Source organism: Passer montanus, unplaced genomic scaffold (assembly GCF_014805655.1).
Source record: "Passer montanus isolate IOZ18808 unplaced genomic scaffold, ASM1480565v1 scaffold42, whole genome shotgun sequence".
In the NCBI taxonomy this organism is placed as follows: domain Eukaryota; kingdom Metazoa; phylum Chordata; class Aves; order Passeriformes; family Passeridae; genus Passer; species Passer montanus.
The window spans coordinates 5,381,607-5,402,623 of NW_024369041.1; the positions used below are offsets into that span (position 1 = coordinate 5,381,607).

General features: G+C 42.2%; 1 long non-coding RNA gene across 2 annotated transcripts in view; it reads right to left on the reverse strand.

Moving 5' to 3' along the window:
- Positions 1-205: 205 nt before the first annotated feature.
- Positions 206-21,017, reverse strand: part of LOC120507241 — a 55,870-nt gene continuing 35,058 nt past the window's right edge. For both annotated transcript variants that reach the window (XR_005628702.1, XR_005628703.1), the window contains 2 exons: positions 4,617-4,659; positions 206-2,812 (listed from right to left, as the gene is read on the reverse strand). This is a non-coding gene — a long non-coding RNA (uncharacterized LOC120507241). The remainder of the gene's footprint in view (positions 2,813-4,616; positions 4,660-21,017) is intronic.

Below are 21,017 nucleotides of genomic sequence, written 5' to 3' on the forward strand. Positions count from 1 at the left end.
ACAAGAGCACAGCCTAGATTTAGCCCCCCACTGCAGGGGACAGTGGGGTGAAAGCCATATGGCATCTTGTGTTGAGCTGGTTGAAATCAATAATGCTTTATATTGGTTTCAGTATCACTGAAAGAATAATAGAGCAGGGTGAAAACCAAAGATTTATCTGCCAAAGTGCATCAACATTTTCAAAGCTGCTTTGTGTAGATTTTTTTCATTTGTTGGAAGTAGCTCCAATGTTTTCTAAACTGCTGAAAACCACTGTTAAAAATTCCTGTAACAAAACTGTGTTTTTCATTATGACTGTTGGTACTTATGCAGATAACATACATAGAGAGAGGAAACTATACAAACCAGACTTACTGTAAAAGCCAAGACCTTTCATAAATGCAGCTGTGTTCCCTTGCAGAAAAATAGGTTATTTGGGGGAAAATATTTTTGGACTTCAAAAAACAGCAACAGGGATACCAAATAACTCTTGGCAAGAGCTGTGCAAAGCTGAACGCTGCCCAGTTCCACCTCTCAGGCACCTTCTGTGCAACAGTCTATACTGGTAACTAGGATTAGCAATTTAATCTTCACACCACTTCAGCGTGGACATGTAAGTTTCAACAAGCCTGCAGATGAAGTCATAAAATCAAGCCTCTACCATTTTGAAGTTGCATAAACAGTGTTTAAGTGGTTTAATAGTGGGGTTTGTTTGTACAGCATGAATGTCACTGTATATAGCAGCTCAGCAAGTCTGCAGATGTGTCCAGCAGTGCCAACTCCCCAGGTGCTGGCACACCTTGCCATCCACAGGCTCTCTGCTGCAGATCACCGAGGGCCTTTGGTCTGTAAGACATGCATCTCACTTGTGAGGCCAGAATTACTCAACCCCTTGTTACATGGCACAAAGAACTGCTTCTGTGTCCTCTGAAACAGACCTTGCTTTCCGAGAAGAAAGCCCTCAAATTTGTGCTAAAGGAACAAATGGCAGTTCTATCCTCCAGGAGAGCTGAAATAGTCAAAACCACTGAGAATAAAGTACTGCTCTACCTTCTTCATGAGTCCACTCACCACCTGCCTCCTCTATCTGTGTCTTGCAAGTGGCTGTTTCCTATGGTAGTAAGGCACAAGTGAGCAGTGAGAACCACTGGAGATAATCAGAAGTTACCTGATTCTTACCAAAACTGATGGGAATTACATAACCAACTTTTTTTTTGGGAAATCTGTCAAATTTAACACCAAAATTGCCCTTAAGTCTTCTATTTAGGTACTGGCTATTAGGGTAATCTTCTATCAGGGTACTGGCTGTAAATCTCTAAAGGTACATTTAGATTTACTGACCGTAAATCTCTAAAGGTACATTGTCAATTGGAAACACCAGCCAGAATTTCAGCCGCCTGAACAGTCCCAGGTGCCCAGGTGTATTTTAGGTACTGAAAACAACCTTTAAAACTTGAGTCAAGATTCCTTTCCTTGAACTGAAGGTTCATAATCTTTGATGAGTCCCACAACCAAATCTGCCATCATAACAAATGCACAGGCATCTCTTTTCCTGGATGTGGGTGGTTTTGATGCCTGCACTGGTTATAAGCAGCAATGTACTAAGGGAGTACATAACCATGAAATTTAGGAAGATGAGTAATGTATGAAGTGGAGGCAGTGAGAGATGATCCTCATATTATGTGCTTTTATTTAATAATGTATAAATAAGTATCAGCTTTCCCCAAACTGCCCCTCAGCCTAGCAATTACATGTTGGCTGATTTCTGGTTAGTGCTGTTCTTTTATAATAACAAACTGTTCCCAAAGCCTCACATACAGAGAATTAGACAATCAAAGTACTGTGTGTGATTTTCCACTTAATTCATTCAGTTAGTTGCAATTAAAACAATACAATTCAAGGCCTTGTGTGTTTCTCTGAAAAAATACAAAACTTTACTTGTTACTATTAATATATACAACCTACAAGAAAGTGTTAACAAAGCCCCTTTGTCTTCACTGTTGTAGTAGAGTAATTTTCTTATCTTTTTCTGTAGATGCCCTGGCAGTCATCAATATTTCTTTCAGTTGCCGTTCTTCAAAAGACACACACTTTTCATTCAACTGCACGGAAAAAAAAATAAAAAAAGGAATCCAGTGGGACAAATTCCCTTGGTGAGCAGATCCACTGTAGCTGCCTGGGAAGGAATCTAGCTGAAGGTGCAGGGCTTGCACTGAGGAGATGATCAAACCTATTTAGAAGGGAAGAGACACCATTTTATCAGGCAGTAATCAAATTTATGTTAGATCTTACCTAGATATTTTACCTAAATATTTCATATTTCTGGAAAAGCAGTGTTTCATGGCTAATGATCTCTGTTCACCCCCTTCACATAAATCACATACCAAGTTTTAGCATGACTATAGAACATTTCCTTTTTTTTTGTTTTATGGATCTTCACTAATGCACCCTTATGACAATCTAATTAATATTATACCAGATTTGTGGGTGCAAAAGAGAACAGAATCTGTACCTGGCTTCACAAGAAAGTGATAAGCCACCCTATTAGAGTTACTGTGACTGTCTCCCATACCACCAAGCTCCCCCAAAACTGGGCATTATTTCTATCTGTCACGAACACAGAGTGTGCAATGCCCAGACAGCAGCAGCATCTCTGCCTTCTGAGGATGCACTGTGTCTGTCCAAGTCTCACGATGTTTCCAGAGCTTCTGTGAACAAGGTATATCTCCACACTATTCTTGGTAGAAGGCTATCCTCCTGATGTGCTGGTCTTGGGTATGTTAATTCAGTATTTCACCAGTGGTTCTTGACAGAGGCTTGATTCAGCCTACTCCTGCAACAGAATAACAAAGCACTGATTTGGATCTTGTACTCTTAATTATTATTCCACCAACATAAATGAGCATTTCACTTAAGCTCAGTTCCTCAAGAAAGAACTATTGTCTGCTTTGATAAGATGGTATGAAATTTATCCAAACATTTATCGAACTATGTGAAATCTTATTGGAAGAATATGTTCTGAGATTTTGTGAATAAAGTCCCTCAGGATAAAGTAACCCCAAAATATGTGTCAGAGCAGAGACTCCCAAAGTCTGGTCCAAAGGGAATTCACAGCTCATCTAGTGCTCACTTTTATTCTCTTCTTCCAGTACACAGCAGCATAAAAAGGCCAGGACAAAATAAAGAACCAAAATCAGCATTTCTTTTCCAGAAAGGCAGACCTCTGCCAATCCCAGTTCCAAGAAACACGGTCCAGTATTTTCCTTCCTTCCAGTTACTGTTGTTCTGCAAAGATGTTACACAGTGATGAATGATAAGGAAGGCAATTCACCAAACAAGGTGAATTTCAAAGTTATTTTTATTAAAGAAATGCTAATATCATACTCGTGGCATATGACTTTATGCTTGAAGAATCCTGCAATTTGCATATAATCTGGGTGAAAGAAATTTAGTTGAAAGACCACATCTCCAACTATTAATGAATGTTCCCAGAAAGTCTAACAAAAGGGGAAAAAAAAAACCCACCAACCACCTCTGCTTGGCACGTTTTTTCCAAATGTGCTTTCTTAGCTTAGGTTGCTTTCATAGAGATAACACTGGCAGACAGTAACTGTACTTGTTCTGTAATAAGCATACTTTTGATATGGCATTTCAGGGCAATTGCATTACTAAAAAAAAAAGTTATAAAGCTAAACATATCATCAGTGTATATCAAGGATCATGTTATTATAATAAACTATATAATGTAAGGCACTGTCCATGAAATCAAGGAGATATTTCATATCACTTTAATATGTTGACATTATTATCAACCAACCTATAAATACCAATAACATTTTCATTATCATCTACATTTAAGCTTCTTTAAGCTTTTAACTGCCCTTCTGTCCAATACCCAAAACCATGCAATTCAATTCCAGCAAGTAACTCCAAAAATCACATCAAGGAAGCTCTTTATTGGTTTTTCTCAATGACTTCCAGATTAAATTTGCTCTCCTATAATACAGAAAAGGCTTCCTGTGAGTATCTCGTCTAAAAACACATGGTTGAAGTTAGATATTTTCAGTGCTGCAACAAAGGACCATGCAACTAGAAAATAGTTAATAACTCTCCTGATGACTCACATACTGAAATCAGTGCTGACTCTTAGTATCAGAAGAATGAAACCATATTTAAGAACTAAAATAAGATTGTGGAGCACACAAAAGGAATAGGTTTGGATCTCAAAGTATCTACCTTTTACCCACTCACCTTTCAGACACTTGGGCTTCATTAAACTCCCAAATATCACTGCAAGAATGTGCACTACCAGTGAGTGCATAAATGCCAGAATGCCAAGGTAGGGAAGAAGCAGACATAAATCTGCTCACAGTAGTGTTCCAGATTGGTGCTAAAATAAGAGTTATGAGCTACATTCATTTCAAGTAAATATAAGATTATCTATACTCAGTTCAGGCCTTCTTTAGTCATCATCTACTTGGGAAGAAATTATAGCTTTATAGAACAGCATTCATTTTTCTCAGTGACAGAAAGCAAAAGTGAACAAACTCTTGCCCTTCTCCAGTTCAGGCCAAGGAGAGATCCATGCACAAATCCCTAAGGGTGACATCTACCCAGCACAACTCAGCTGCACTTACCCATTCTGTAAGCTCCCAGACCAAAAGCAGTTGGCTCAAGCCTCTGGAAAAAGAAATGTTTCACATCAAAATATTCTTCCAAATAGAAGTTGAGTACACAAACTCACCTCCTCTCCTTGTAACAAAAGCTTACATTCATAATGTTTTCTAGAAGACAAGATCTTTACTACACCAGACAGCAAGAGAAATTTAAAGTGCCCTTTCAGGCCTGTTCATCTTGAATAGTTTCAGTTACAAATGGACAAGTGTACTTCACACCTTCTGGAACAGGGAAACAAAGAAGAGCAAAACAAATCCTGGAGTCCTCCAGAAACTCAGCATTTCCACCTGGCTTTCTATTCAAGTATTTCTACCCTTGATTATTGATACTGAACTGTAGCATTACAGCCCCTGGGTGGGCAAGGATAGATCGGATTCAAATCTACACAGGGACCCCCAGCCAATGTCATTCAGCCCTAAATGCAGATGTATCATTGGCCAGAGATCTGGATGGTTCTAAGACCTCAACAGATCACCTGTGTAGGCTAGGGAAATTTGAGCTTCTGCAAAAGGAGCTGTGGGAATAAACTCAGGGCTGTTTGTCACAAGGACCACTGAGTGTGTGTCGTCTCTGTCTCCAATCCACACCCCTCCATGTTACACTCAACAAATCCATGGATGCACTGAATAGCAACAAACCAGCAGCAGCTAGTAAAATTAAACTGAGCTAGACATCATTGCTATATTGAACAAAACAGGTTCTTCCCTCCATCAATAAGGACTAGAGCAGACAGAAGTGCAAGAGCTGTGTGGTGACAGACTTTCATCAGGGAAGGCAAACGGGCAGGCCTTGGCAGCTGTGTAAATTCTGTGGTTTGGTCCTGGAGGTTGTGGCTTCAGCCCCAGGTCCCAATTCCTTACCACAAACCACTAGAGATCTCTCTGAGTAAATGCATGACCAGCTCCTTCTCAGAGAGGCACAATCAGATTTAAACACCATCCATGCAAAAGGCCCGCAGCTGAAGCATCCTGCCACAGGCATGGCTACTCAGCACAGCTGTGGGCATGACACCTTTCAGCTTGACAACAGAAGAAAATGTCCTGAGCACCTTCCATCCCTGCAGGCTGCCTCCCTTCTTGGGGAGCCCCTCGGGAATACAACTCAGCTGCTTTCTCTGAATCAGACACAGAGGACCACAGATTAATTAACGCTGCCTGTATCCCAGGAATATCCTGGGGACCTTAATCACAGCCCTTGGCCATGCTCCACTAGGCACTTTCCATGCATTAGGCAAAAGGCAGGCTCTGTATGTCAGGGCTCCTCCTGAAAGGGCTGTCCACCTGCAGAGCAGCAGCTTTTGAATCACTCCAGAGTCTAGGCTGCTATTCCCAATATCCAAACGTAGCTAGCTCAGCCTGTTACTGTCAGTCTTTCTGAGCTCTGGCAATCAGGCAAACCTGCATGAGCACCAGGGTCACAGCCATCCAGGCACTCCAGCTGACACAGGATACACCTGAAAGTCATGCATGGGGCAGCCCTTGCTTTGCATTTTGGTGCAGATGTACACAGAGAAAGGAGTGAGGGCAGAGCTGAGACAGTGGGAAGCTCAGAGAGAAGGAGGGTATCTTACTTAAAGTCACTCTAAAGCATATTACAAATCTGTTAAATCATTGTGGCTTACCCTATATTTCAGAGTAAATTAGTAACTTTTCAGAAGGAGTGAAGAAACTACCACTCCACTTTTAAATAATGAAAATGCTAAAAAACCTACACTTAACAGCTCTAAAACTGCAGCAAGTCACCCACCAACACCCACTCCTCTTGTCAGCAGGCTTTTTTAGCTTTGCCTATTATTTGTGTCAAGTCAGAGATGTCTAATACTTGCTGTGCTTATCTACTGAACTTTCAGGAGCCCCAAATGTTACACTATGTACCTGTGCCACTGACCTTTTTCCCCACAGCATTTTGACCTAAATAAGTAAAAACTACAGAGTTTCCAAAATCATTTGGATTCACTGCTCTGAGTGCATAGCTGTAAAAAATCTGCTTTAAGATTAACATCCAATTTTATTCATGCCTGAGGCTTCACCACAGCATCTATTTTTGTAAGATTAACAGCAAGATCCCAGTTCTCCAGAAATGTAAAGAGTAACAGACAATTGTAAAAGGAAGATGATGTTTCCTAACCTGCCCTGCTCACATCCAAGAAGGTATATTTTCCTAGCCCTTTCCACACTGGGTGTAATTTCTATTTGCATTTTTGCACCCACAACATACAGTAAGTGTATTAGTCCTTCTCCCATTAGCTGGAATGCAAACTGTGGGTGCCAAAAAATACTAACGTAAATCTCACATGAGCAAAGCATCCCCTGAAAGACAGCTTTTACGCTGGAGGAGTTAAGAAACAGCCATCTTCCAGTACCTTGCACAAGAGCAGCTTGAATCATCTCTAACTTGAAAATAAAAGTATAGAATATGAACACTTGATTTTTTGGCTAATCCATTTGAAATGAGTATACATAAAAACCATTTCTTTTTGGACATAGCAACCTGAGGACAAATTGAGGGTCATTTTTAACCTAAATATCAGAGGAGATGTTGCTTTAAATAGTGCTTTTGGTGTCTGTCAATTAGAGTTATTGCATTGCTGTCAACTTGCATTCCTGTTTTAGTTCCAGCTTTGCTCCATCCTGCACAGATCCCTACAAATCAATTGTCTCTTGCAAACATGCACTAACCACTGGAAAGTGAAATTAATAAAGTGTGAGAAAATCTGATTCATAAAGCTGACACTCCTGAGCCCAACAACTCTTCGTAGGGGCAGGCAAAGTGGTAAAAGATTATCAAATTGCAGCTGTCATTCCTGACAAAATGCATCTCAATGCTGGAAGGAATTTTAGGTTTTAGGCTAAACCACCACCTCAAAGGGGTCCTCAGGGCCTGTCAATATCTGTATTTTGGATGGAAAGCTACCACTGAGCGCAGTGTGCCCAACATACAGAACCTGCCACAAAATGAAGTTCTTCATAAGAAAGCTCATCTCAGTCCTGGTTGGTAACAATAACAAGGAGACAAGATGAGACCATCAGTCTCAATTGTGAAGACAATGTTTTCCTCCCATATTATTCTGTCTGTCATGTTCCCTTCAGGTTCCAAAGGAATCCCTGTCTCATATATCATTATTTCCCACAAAGCTTGAAAGCCCTCAGGGGGGGTTTCTTCCTGCCCACTGTACCAGCCTTGAAGTCTGAGTACCTTCAGAACAGTGACAGAGGCCTCTGCCAGCAATAAAGGGGAACATCTGCATACCAATTAAACTGCTGAGCACTGAAGAGTAAAAAAAAGAAAAAAAAAAGAGGGGGAAAAGCCTTGAAAGTAAATCTGAGCCAAGTTCTAATTAATGCCCTAGGCCCCGATTCACCACAGCACTTAGGCATGTAGTTAACTTTAAGCATGTATTTAGTTCCATTGAAGTCAAAAGACAGCATCGAAGAGGCAAACTACATTAGCACAATTTAATACTCTTTGGGCTAATTAATCAGCCATAAAAATTTACTATGAGATCTGTATTCCTTATTTCCCTTACTGTGACATTTCCAAATAAAAATACTTGGATGTGGCTGGAATAAGCAAAAAAAGCATCACTCATTTGGCTGTCATGGAGGGCTTGGTCCTACAGCTGTGAAGGCCAGTTCCTAAGAACAGCTGTAGGAGCTAAGCTCTCTCCACATCACAGCCTACAGTCTGTATCTTCTACGTGGTGCAGCTCACAGACACAAAAAGCACAGCCCTGTCCTGAGGAGCAGTAACTGGAGAAAAGAAAAGAACTGGCAACAGACGAGCAAAGCCACCAGGCTCACAGCAGAGACATCTTTCCTTTTCTCTGTAAAGAGGCATTTGCTCACTGCAGCACATCAGTGTCAGTTGTGACTGGAGATGGCAAGGAAGGGCAGCAGCCAGGGCTGGTAAGTGAGGGAGGCTGAGAGCAGATGCAGGTTTGGAGACAGAGCTGGTGAGGTTCCCAAGGAACCTCAGAGCTGGGGTGAAGGGAAGAGTGCTGGTGTCTAAAGGCTGGCCCAGCCCCAGTGTGGGCAAGGGCTAAACTCTCCTGAGTTTCACTGCAGCAAAAAAAAGAAGCCCCGAGTGCAATCTCCACTTAGCTGAATTGTCCCAGGTATATCCAAACCCTTTTTTCCACTTGGTAAGTCCAGCATGGAGAATGGCTGCCAACATTGCACCAACAACATGCACGCTAGATGGGGCCTAAACATGATTTCCAGGGGCCAAATGTGACCAACATTTGAGTCCTGTTGTCTTCAGAACAGCATGTGCAACAACCAGCCATTCTGTAAATCAAAATGCAAGGAGACAAGCTGGCTAATAAGTGTGTTCTTGCTAGGGATTTCTGCAAAAATGAAGCCCTAGAAGGTTTGCTGAGTATCATCAATGCTGTACATGGACCTATAAAAGCAAGAAAAACAAAAGCAGGGGACATAAACTCCTGGTTGACAATAGTTCTTTATATCATCCATCATGAAAACAAAAAAGAACAAAAACAACCCTCCAAAAATTAGAACAACGTGAGAATAAAAGAAAGTACCACAGCTTTTCAGATTAACTCTGAATTTCCTTGCTTTCATTGGTTTAAGAGCTCTATTGTTACTCCCTTGTTTTTTTAATTGCAGATACTAAAAATTCTTTTATCTTTCGAAGTCTTTAGAGTATGTTATATAATTACATAATTAAGGCCTCTTTCAACTGGATATAATTTACTCTATAGTTTACAACAGCTGCACTAGAGCCATTACATTTTATCATTTAAAAGCCTAATTAGAGGCTTCTTAATTAGTGGATCCTTCATTCACTAGGCTGTGACTGTGTAAAATACGCTCGGCAGCTATTGCATTTTACAAATCTACATGACATGTTTGTGTGAAAACAGGGTGTGTACAAGTCCAAAAACACAGTGCTTGTCCTTGCAGGTCAGCCCATCTGAGCATGCAGAGCTCCACATGACATCTCCACTCCTCTGTCAGTGCCTGGCTGCTCTCACACAGCCTTTCCCTCATGCCTGTGTTGCTAGGAGTGCCCAAAACAAGACCTCAGCCTCACCGAGCTGATGTTGCTGTGTTCAAACATGATCCAAAGAGAGGATGGGGCTGTGCCCACTGACTGCCCAGGCCAGCTCTTGCATGGCTCATCAAAAGCTTTCTCCAGCAAACTCAGCTCCTCACTGCTGCTGCTCTCTCCCTCTCAGCTCTGCTGGATTCTGCACACACTTCCTCTGTGCTGCCCAAGGTACCCATATCACTAGAAGGAAGAGGGGAACCAGCCTCTCATTTATAGCCACTGACCCATATTTCTCATTAATCACCACCAAACTAGCAGTTGATCACTGAGATGGTAAGTGCAGGATTTGCCCAGAGAAAGAGCTGTAACTCCATCCTCCCCTCTGGGTAGCAGAGGGAATAGCTGATGGAACTAAAGCAAATCTTAACAGGAATCACTCCCTAGAATGAGCCTCTCATGAACTGGGGCCTTACAAGATCCACTGCTCAGTGAGCAAAGAGCTTGTCCAGACCATACTCTGGAAGACTTGGAGGGTTTTGTTCCATTTTCCCCAGCTTGTAATGCAGCAGCTGTGTTACAATGGGTCAGATTTGGGGCCTGCCAGCATTTGGGAGTGTTCCTTTAAACAGTACAGCGCCAAAATCATGAGTTCTTGTTGACTGCAGGATAATATAAATCAGCTATTGAAAACCTGTATCATTAGTGCTATTGCTCTCCAGTGGTAGATGGCTGCAGTAACGGATTGGCCTCTCTGTCTCATCCTCCCACTGCAAAGCGACACATACAGGACTGATCAATAACTTGATCTAAGTTACTTGTAGACATGTCAGGTGCAAATATCACCCTTTCTCAAAAGGTTTTAAAGACCAGGTGCTTTTGCAAAACTTAGGCCAGGTAACAAATTGCTTTGGATAAATAGTCATTATGGTGGAGAGCAACATAAGCAGACCCACCCACATCATTACACATGAGTGTTAAATAGACAGGAAGCAATTCTGTTGTATGCATGTATTTCTTTGTGGGCTCAATAGCTCAAGATGTTCTATTTGAAAAGCATTATCTGGAATAGCCATGTTGCTGAAAAGCCTGTTTGATAGGAAATAACTAGATTATTTCATCATGTCATTTGCCACTAATTTCTGCACTTGAAAGCCTAAAATACTTCCAAAACCAATACCAAAATCCACAGTCATTACTAGGGCCAGAATTTTATCCTGCTGTGTCACAACATATTACCCACTTAAGGTAGGGTTGTCAAACCTGAAGTCAGTAAAACTCTACAGGTCACAGTCTTGTTTCCCCATGGATCAGTGGAGAGGCTAGAGAAGGGTTTAAAGGCCTTCCCTACGCAAAGGTGACATCATTTTGATGCCATAACTATGACTAAAGCATGTACGTGTGTTTCTATCCCTGACCCCACCTCTGCCACCTGCACACACACAGAAGGGATATGATCAAGTAGATTAGAAAACAGGTCAGAGACAGCTACATCACAGTTATCCTTTTACAGCCCCCAAAGACATCCATGGACACACAAGGAGGCGAATGCAAGCTGAATCCTGGCTATACACTGTGTCCTGAATCTGTGGCACTGACATCGGAGCAGTCTTTTGAGGGGAGAAAACAAACATGGCTCAGGGCTTTGCAAAAAGTGAGCTGTCGTCTTCTGAAAACCCTTGTGACAAGCTGCCCACAGATTTAACTGAGAACTTCACAGGGATATTATATTTTTTTGAGATAACCTTCTTAGAAAACTCTGTACTCCAGACTTCTGGAAATCCTTGCACCTTAAATTAAATACCCTTTTAAACTGGTCCTCATACAACACTTACATTCCGTGGCCTGCATGGTACTAATATCAACTTTCTTCAGTAAGTTCAACAGCATCAGAAGTGATATCATAGAAATTATTTCACCTGATTAATTTTGGATTGACTTCTGTGACAAGAGCAGGAGAGGCAAAGGAAGGTGGTGGCTAGGTTCAGGTAGCCATAACCATAAAGCAGAGGAGAAGGCTGAACACAGAGGAAGAAATAACACCACAATAATATGCTTTGTACCCAATTTGCCTGTTGATCCAAGCAAGTACCATGAACTTCCTTGTCCCCACAGCATGGCAGCTGTGCTGCACTCCACCATGTGAAACCCTGGGAGAGCAGAGCACAGGACAGCTGGTGGCTTGGCAAGGCCAGGGACCCTCTGGAGCGTGATGCTTGCAGCAGGACAGCTCACCAGCCCTGCTCCCTCAGCACCACCATGAGGAATCCAAGCACCATCCCAGCTACACAGGCTGCTGGCTGATGTGCTCCAGCCTCATGGCTGCTGCCAGAACCCTTTGGGTCAGAAGAAAGACATGGATCTCTCTGGCAGTCAAGAGAGGCAAGAGATTCCTTTTTATGGGGGCAGGATTACGGATTATCATTTTGTGTAGATCTCTGCTCTTCTCCACTCCCACACCTTTTTTTTTTTAATAAATGAAAACATACAAGAAAAGCTCAGTGTCTTCTTTCAAGACTTCTCTATTTCACTAACTTGTTCCAGCCTCCGTCACAGCTCTTCCCTTGTCAGCAACTGTACCACTGCGCTATACCCCTGCCCACGCACAAATGCACTGGTTGAAGGTATGAACTGGAATCTCTCCGTTAAAGGAACAAGCAGGCATCCCAGAGACTGACACAGCTGCTATTTGCATGTAAAAGAGGAAAAGAGGTGCATGACTGAGCCCAAATTAGCATGAGCAAAGCCTCCCACCGCATTTGCAAACTACAGCTTGCACAGTGGTGCTAATAGAGGTGCACACTTTCCTCACAAAGGAGGATTTCTACCTCAGCCTGAGGAAACTTGTATAACAGTGGTCAACAGAATTTAGCATGAACTTTTAAATCCCTATTTTTCTGAAACATACAGAGTGCTAGAAAAAGATAAAAACAGTGGATGCAGGGTGGTGTGGATATACCAAGGTTTAATGTCACCCCACCTCCAGCTTGATTCCTGAAGCTGGCTGCCTCAGAGTTTTGTGTTTTGTAAGGCCTTCAGTACTTCTATACCCCTAGATTTCTGAATGTCCAGAAATATTTACAGCACTCAGTACAGCTAAAAATGAAAACCAAAATAAGCAGGGCAAATGCAGATCTAATGCACCATTTCCATCTTTAGAAAAAGGAGAACCATTCATTTTCAATATCAGCTCTTTCAAAGGGATGCTCTTGGGATTAATTTATGTCTGTGAAGACACACATTTCATAAACTATAAGATTTCCAGATTTTAACATAGCCTTTGTCTCTCTGGCTGCATAAAGAGATATCTAAGCATCCATGTCTGTGTCTGTACCTACTGAGTCAGAAAAGAAGGATTAGATGTCTCAGTAGACTGTTCAAGAAGTGCAGTTTTATTGGTCCCCCAAACCAAACTGCACTTTGAGGTGTTGTTGCAGAGAAGTTATAGACTCTTTTTACTTTATTCTCATATTTTCATAGGAGCTGTTGGAACAATTCAGTGCCTATTTCTGCAGTAGGTTTAGCTCATCTCAGAAACTAGAAATAACAGTAAATGCAGACATTAATGGTAATAAAAATCAAAGCTAAGCCCTACATGAAGAGAAACAAATTCCAAAATGAAAAATTCGATTACACAGTACCTGTCTCCTGTCTTGACTTCCTCATTATATGTAGAAATTAACCCTGTCATTAAGTACTTTGATCAGGCTGTACATAAACAGCTTATAACGGCATGAAATCTACCACAGCAAGCAGCAAATGAACGAGTGGAGAAATACTGACATTTGGGGCTGCTGTCAGACATCAAGTGCTCCTTCTCCCTCAGGGCCAAACTGCTAGAGTAAATGGGGTTACTCTGAGGATTAATTGTTCCCTCCTGGTTTGCACTACTTTCAGAAAGTTTCAGCAATAATATCCAAGAGGCTATCATTTGGAGATCAGTAGGACTGTTTTAATATCTTTGACAGATTTATAAACTGGGCTTTGTAGCTGCCCTTTAGGTTAAAATTCGGTATAGAAATGCTCAGCCCACAATTGACCTGAGGCAGTACTCCACCTTTTTAAAGTGTTCTGAGGTCAAAAGAGGAAAAGCAGCACTTAAAAGTACAAATAGTCACTACCATCTATCTACTAAAAATTAAGGCATGAGAGGAAAGGTGTCCATGGCCAAACTGGTCCAGGTTTGCATAGCTCAGAAATGAGGTATGGCACCATTTCACACACTCCAACTCCAAATATTTGTCACTTACATTTGGAGAATATCCAGGCACTAATGCCCTTTATAAGCAAAACTTCTGGGCAATTGAGAGTTTTATTCTGGTTAGTTAGTTTGTAAGGATTTTGGAGCAGAAGTTGCTTTCCTCTGGGATGCATTTAAAGCAATGTAACTTTACTTAGCTGTGATCCTATCTAAATTCCTTGCACACACAACTGTTATGTGATCAGAGGCAGTCAGGCCAACAGGGTCCCTCCCCAGCTGTGCCCCTGGTTTGCCATCAGTCCCCTGCCATCTCTGAGCATTCTTTTCAAGCAGTATGTTTCCTGCTAGCTCTTCCCACCTCTTTGCTCAGAAGACCCTCAGCATGGAAACAAGCAATGGGAGTGTCCAGGTCCAACATCTGCCCCTGAGCACTACCTCGGGGCACTGCACTGAATTTCCAAAGTACAGCTCAGATGCTCTCTGCTTTCCTAGGGTAGCTGTGATGGAGTTCTGGTGATTTACCCACTACAGTAGGCACAGACATAAGGGAGGAATCCTGATCCAAAAGAGGCAAAGGCAGTTTTCCACTGTATTCAAGATGGCCCAGATTTTACCTTTAACAAAAGCTTGGAAAAACACTAAGCAACCCCACAGATTATTTGTTTCTGTGTGTACTGCCAAACATATTGCAGAGCAGACATTTTATTACTCCTAAAAGCACCAAAGTCCAGTATTTCCTTCCCTTATCACAATCCATTCTTTCATCCCATTGCTACAAGCAGCCCCAGAATGTTATTGCAATCCATTGTTCAACACGGCTATAACCACAGTTCAGACAAACTCAGCCAGAGACCAAAACAGCTCAGCCAAAACAGCACAGGCACCACTGAGCTATCCAGAATACTGTTCTCAATCTATAAAGCTGCATAGCTGTGCTTACTCATGCCCCACATACCAGCTGGGTTCCCACAAAAATGCTTCTTTCCAGATCCCCAGACTCAGGCACTCCCTTCTGTAGAGTACAGCAAAGAGTGCAGCCATGCCACACCAGCACAGGTGTACACAAGATATCACAGTGTGTGCAAGAGATGGACTTATCTGAAGGCAGCAAGTTTTCATCTGGCTCTAACAAACCAGCCCAACTGCAGCACGTGTGTAGTCCCTGGTAATAAAGCAAATAAACCATTTATTTTGACTTTGCAATTCCTGTTCCAAATAATTTACTTAAATATTGCTGGGTATTTTGCCCACGTTAAAAGTTGTAGTAAGTGCGTACCTAAAATTTCTAGCAAACCTAGTAGCACGTAACAATCCAGGCTGCAAATGCACATTGTGTATATCAACTACCACAGCATTATCATTTGATATTTTTACAATATGCCAGCTTCCCTTCTAAAAACAATTCACTATTAATACAAATTTTATGGAACTAGCAGCATGCCAGGGATTTCTCACAGATCCTGTCCCTGAAGAATCCTCATAATTCAGCAAGGTGATCAAATCTCATATGTCAAGTCTGCCAGTGATTACTGTCTTCAATTCACCTCTTCAGTGCTCTGGAGTTTGCTTCTGCTCTCACAGAGCATCCAGCCTTCCTGGTGAACTGCAGGATGCAGAGCAGATTAAGGGTTCCACTCCTGACTGAGCAAGACATTTTTAAGCATATCTTACCTGTAAGTGCATGTGTTGCTTTAGTAATCAATGGCATCACCTAAAAGTACAGTCAATCAAGTTGTTACACACCTGTCTGAATAGCTGATGCTATAAACTAGAAAAATCCACTGGCACAGCTTTGGAGCTGCTCTACAAAAACCCACAAGTAATGCACTTAGGCACTGAAACAGTCAGGAAAAGTATAAACAAGAGGAGCATGAGCAGCTACAGTGGCACTGTTTTTCAAAACACACCCAATGCTTGTGGGAAGGCAAGGTTGAGCCCTCTTTTAGGTTTAAAATTGAACCTGGGGAGGAAGGGAGCTGCTCAGGGTTGCATATGAGTCACAGAAGATATGTGAGAAGCTAGCCTACCTAAAATCTTTTGGAAGATGGTAAAAACTGAAGTCAAACTTTCATTAAAGATTTGTTTTCACTAAACCTTTGTTCCTGGTTTTACATGGGATTTAAAGCAGGGTGGTAACTTTATTCTATCAGTAACAAATCCCAGCCAATGAGACCAGCACATATTCCCAAAGGTAACTGGACAGTGTGGCCCCCTGGGAGGAGAGCAGATGTAACCAGGATGCTCAGCAGTGGCTATTGAAGCTAATGGGAATTGCTGGCACTCAGCACCACTGATACCTGGTCTCCAGGAGAAGAATTTGTGATTTGTCATGAGCTTATTGATTACAGATGGAGACTGTCACAAAGAAACATCCTCGAAAGGAATTGAAGTTTTCAGCCCTCAGGTAGATGTGTACCCATGGGCTTCTGTCTACAAGGTGATGTTTGAATTCCAGCCACACGTCTGAGAATCGGTATCGCAGCACACTTGCTGTGTGCTCAGCAGGGAAAATCTCCTCAAACACCTGCAGCTAAACTCAGGTCACACAAGAGGAGAGCCTTGCCTTGGTACATCTCCAAGCCCTCCTGACTGCAGGCTGGGGCTTAAGGGTGGAAGAACACAGGCCTAAAAAAGAAGCATGCTATATGCAATTGCCTTCAGGACATGATAAATGTCAGGAAGGCAGTACGCAAGCATTTCCAGACTTGAGTCAGAAAACAAAAGTGTGAAGCTCCTTAGTACAAGGGCTAACTCCATTTCATATCCACAGGCCCCAGAGGCAGTGTCAGGTAAAGAGCATGAGTCATGGGTACCTACAATATCCCTTCTCAGCAGTCTTTATCCATCATTGCCATTGCTCCTCTGCTAAACCGCCAGAAAGTCATGGAGAAATATTTTGTCCACATTTTATCTGTATACACTTTCCAGAGACTTAAATCTAAAGAAAACAGAAAGGAAAATACAACCACCTGCAGATGCCTGTCCCTGGGACAGAAGTCTCCACTTCTTCATGAAAAGTATCATGGTGCACCTACCACAACTGCTTCTATACGGAGCCATCTCTACTGAGATGCCTACCCCAGATGCAGGAATCCTTTGGAAACAGGCCCTGGTTGCCCTTCCATTTTCCCTGCAGCCTGTATTTGCATCCAGACTCTGTGTAACTTCTGAATGCTGCTAGGAAAGACTGATAATGACACACCACAGGTTTTTTAACAAACTAAGACAATCTTGCCTTTTGGAAATCTCACTATGTCCTTTGATCCAAAGAGACTTTACTGCTAGTAGCATGGGGTAGATCTTCAGTGACCGTAAATGGACAGTGACCTGCTGATTTTCTTGGGTTAACAATTATTTACACCACCCAAAGATCCTGCATACCATCCAAACCACTGCTCTGCATATTATGCACTCTCTTCCCCAACAAGGTCAGGTATCAGGACTGCGAGAACAGTCAACAGGAATTGAGATGATTTTAAACTGGGCATCTTGGCTTCCAAGTAGTAAAAAAAAAAAATTGTGTAAAACTGCTTGGGCACTTGGTTCTCAAATAAGCAGCCTAGAAGAAACTAAGGACTTTTCTGATCTGAAATTGCCAGTGCTTGGCATTTTAAAAAGCTCCTCAGAAGGCATGTGACAAATTATTTAACCAAGATTTGGGGGGACTTATGGGAATGCTTTTCAAGTGGTTGTTGAAACTCAGGTGCTCACAATTTTCAGAAGGAATATGTCAAAATTAACCAAATAATTCCAGGAGCAGAAGAATGCTGCAGCCAGGTTCCTTATTCATCTGTGTACAAAGGTTGGACTCTCCCTTGGTGTGACGAAAGCACAGCCATGGCTGACATTTCCCTGAACCTGAGACTGTCATGACATCTCTCCCAAGTGTCTCTCTCTACAGCCTCTCCTTGGCCCATCTGTGTTTTCTTTCCCTTCCCCACATATATAATTTCATTGAATTTGGTCAAACAGATATTTTCCACCACCTGTCAAATTTGGATTATACTAGTCAGGAAATCAAAGTTATACTGGAGGAAGGACACACCTGCACAGAGGCCAGTTTTTAGTGGCTTGCTGAAAACTCCCCAAAATGTCCAGTACCTGCATTAATGGAAGCCTGAAGAAGAGCTTCGTTACACCTAAACAGTACCAAGTGCTCTGGAGTGGGACCCCACAAAAAGGAGCACAGTCTTGGCAAATCCTGTGCCCCAGAGATTGTCCGAGCCCCAGCCCAGCAGAGTAGCTCTATCCTCCAGAGGCAGATACTCCAAGCTGCAGTTGAGGAATAAACACCCCTTGAATGGAGGCCCACCTCTCACTGCAGCAATGGGCTGAAAGCAAGGCACAGGGCACTTTCACATGGATAAAAGTGGGGAAGGCAGTATGCAAAACCCACCTACCTGTGAGAAGATTAAATCTCATCCAACAGGCCACTTACTTCCTCCTGACAGTCAAGCTTCCACCACACAGCCAGCACAGTAAATGAGATTTCAGTGTGGGCAAGCAGGAGGCCAGACACAAGTCTAGAAGTAAGGGGGTTTATTTCTTACTGAGGAGCTTGATAGCAGAAGTGCCATGGTCATTCTTTCTAATTTCAGGGACCTTTTAAATAAAGTTCCACTCCAGAAGCCAAGCATGAAAGGAGAGGAATGAAAACTCTTTGATAGATAAGATATTACAAGAGACTGTCAGAAGCTTGCTGGGAGAATGAAGTAACACTCTGGATACTGTCATTGAAAACAATAATGAAAGAGTACACCATTTTCTTAACTGAACTACTATCAAATCTATGTTACTGCCACACAACATATTTTTCGTCCAAAAGTGCCAATTTCAAGCTATGACTATTGATCTCTATCTAACACTCAAAATTAACTGCACTGCTAAGGAAAAGTGGCACCAAATCGTTTGAGAACATCAAACAGTAAAAAGCCAATGGGGTCAAATCAAGGTCAGAATTTGATGAGTAGGGTGTCAGAAATTTAATCCATTTTGTCTAAGATAATGTATAGCGCCCGTATTGGGGCTTTTTTTCCCTTTCTTTTCTGTAATTTTTTTATGCTAGCTTCTCTCAAAAATATCACAAAACTAGACCTCAACTTTTTTTTATGAACTTTTTTTTCCATGACTGGAGAGAGAAAAGATTAAATGGACTGCAACACAGATGGCAATTATGCCTCTGTTTATTTCCTAATGAGTCACAAGATTATTTTTTGCCTTCTGCCACATCATTTCAGAATACAAGAAAACCTTATCTTGAAGGAGACTTGAGGAGACAAAATAAGACTGTTAAAAGTTCCAGCCCAGATGAAGTGTATTTAAGTGAGACTGTAGTGTATTTAAAAAAAACAAAAAACAAATAAACAAAAAGAAAAAAAAAAAAAACCCACCCCACAACTTACAACTTTAACCACAAGTAAAGTCCCATTCACTTAAACTCAGAAATGATGGGTAAATCTGTTCCACCAACTGGTGAATGTGGTGGCTATCAAGTTCATTAGTGGTCTCATGGCAAAATATTCAACAGCTCTCATAGTGCCACATTGCATGTACAACTCAGCATTTGGAGAAAGTTAATTCCCTAACTGTGCCTAGAGAAGGCTTCTCCTCTCTCCCCCACCAGAGCCACCCGTGTCCTTTAACTGCTGCCACATCACCCCTCCTGCCCTGGTGCTGCCAGCCCTGGACAGCTGGCAGAACCCATCTCCAGCCTGAGAGCCAAGCCCAGAGAGCCCACCCTGGAGCAGAGCTTGTGCACACTGACCCAGCACTGCTTCAAACTTGGCTGGGGCCACTTGCTTTTGAAACCCAGGCTGAGTAACCAATTTGATAGTGGCAACACCGTCTGCTTCTCATATCACAGTCTAGTAATTAGCATGCTCTTGAAAAGAAGCATGAGATATGCATTCAGCAGTTCAAACCCTTGTCTCTCACCTCCTCAAGAAATGCCTTAACCACAGGGTTTTGGATAGGGGGACTCCCCTCTAAACAAAAATTCAGGCTTTGATCCTAAGAGGGCTGAATCCTCAGCCTAGCGATCAGGACACATGGCTGAAAGAGAAAAATCCTTTATCTGAGAACTTTTCATATGTTTTAGGCAGTAACTGGGGGTGGATAATATGAATTTGGATCTTGTCAGGAAGAGTCTGAGTGTGACCTCCCACCTCCTACCAGAATACAAAATATGCAAAAGAGGATCCATTTTAAAGGGAGAGCAAGACATACACTCCTTTCTGGAACAGCACTACCTCCGTGCTGGAACACACTTGCTTTCTGCAGTAGTAGGTAAAGACATCCCCACTCAGGAGGTGGCTGGTGCTTCAGAAACACCCACATCCTCAGGACATTTCTATTTCCTGGCTCTAGAGGTTCCCCTTTAGTGTCTGGAGATTCCTGCTGTCTTTGGTGAGCCTCAGGCTCACCCAAGGAAGTTCAAAGACAACACAACTGGTGTGGTAAAGACAGGGCACAGTTAGGTTGAATAATTTGTTACCTAAAAATTCTTCTGACAGATGGCAAGGCTGTTCTGGAACACTGTGAACATAACAGATTTTGGGACAGGGTGCTGAAGAGAACTGATTTTAGTGAAAAGTTGGATTTTTATCAAAATGACCTTTTCCACTCCAAGTGCCTGCTTTGCATAGAAAATTGCAAAGAAAACTCCAAAATTTGATAAGAAATTTAACATCCCAGCGACTTAACTGGAGTTCTGGTTTGGATGTCATTATCCTTCATGGCCCACTGGCTGCAACTGGGCTCCATGTCCAACATGCATCATTGCCAAATGTTTCCATGATGCATCACAACAGCATGAGAAAACAAAGAAAAACACCATTCTCATTAAAAAAGCTCAGAGTTTAAGGAAGAGAATGGAACCATTTGCCCTGAACACTTGCAAATTCCTTAATCTGACATGGAAAGCAGTTGCTTCTACCTTGCTTCTCCCCACCTCCAAAAAACCTGCAATATTCACAGTCCATTCTAATTGCCAAGGCATTTTCAGGCTGTACTCCTAAAGAAACGAGGCAGACTATTCTCCTTTTACCTGTCCAATGGTCAGTTCTGTGTCCCTTCCCTTCCTGTGTCCCCAACGCCTTCAGAAAGTACCCGACAGACAGGGAAGGGGGAAGGAGCTGTGAGTGCTGGGTGGGAA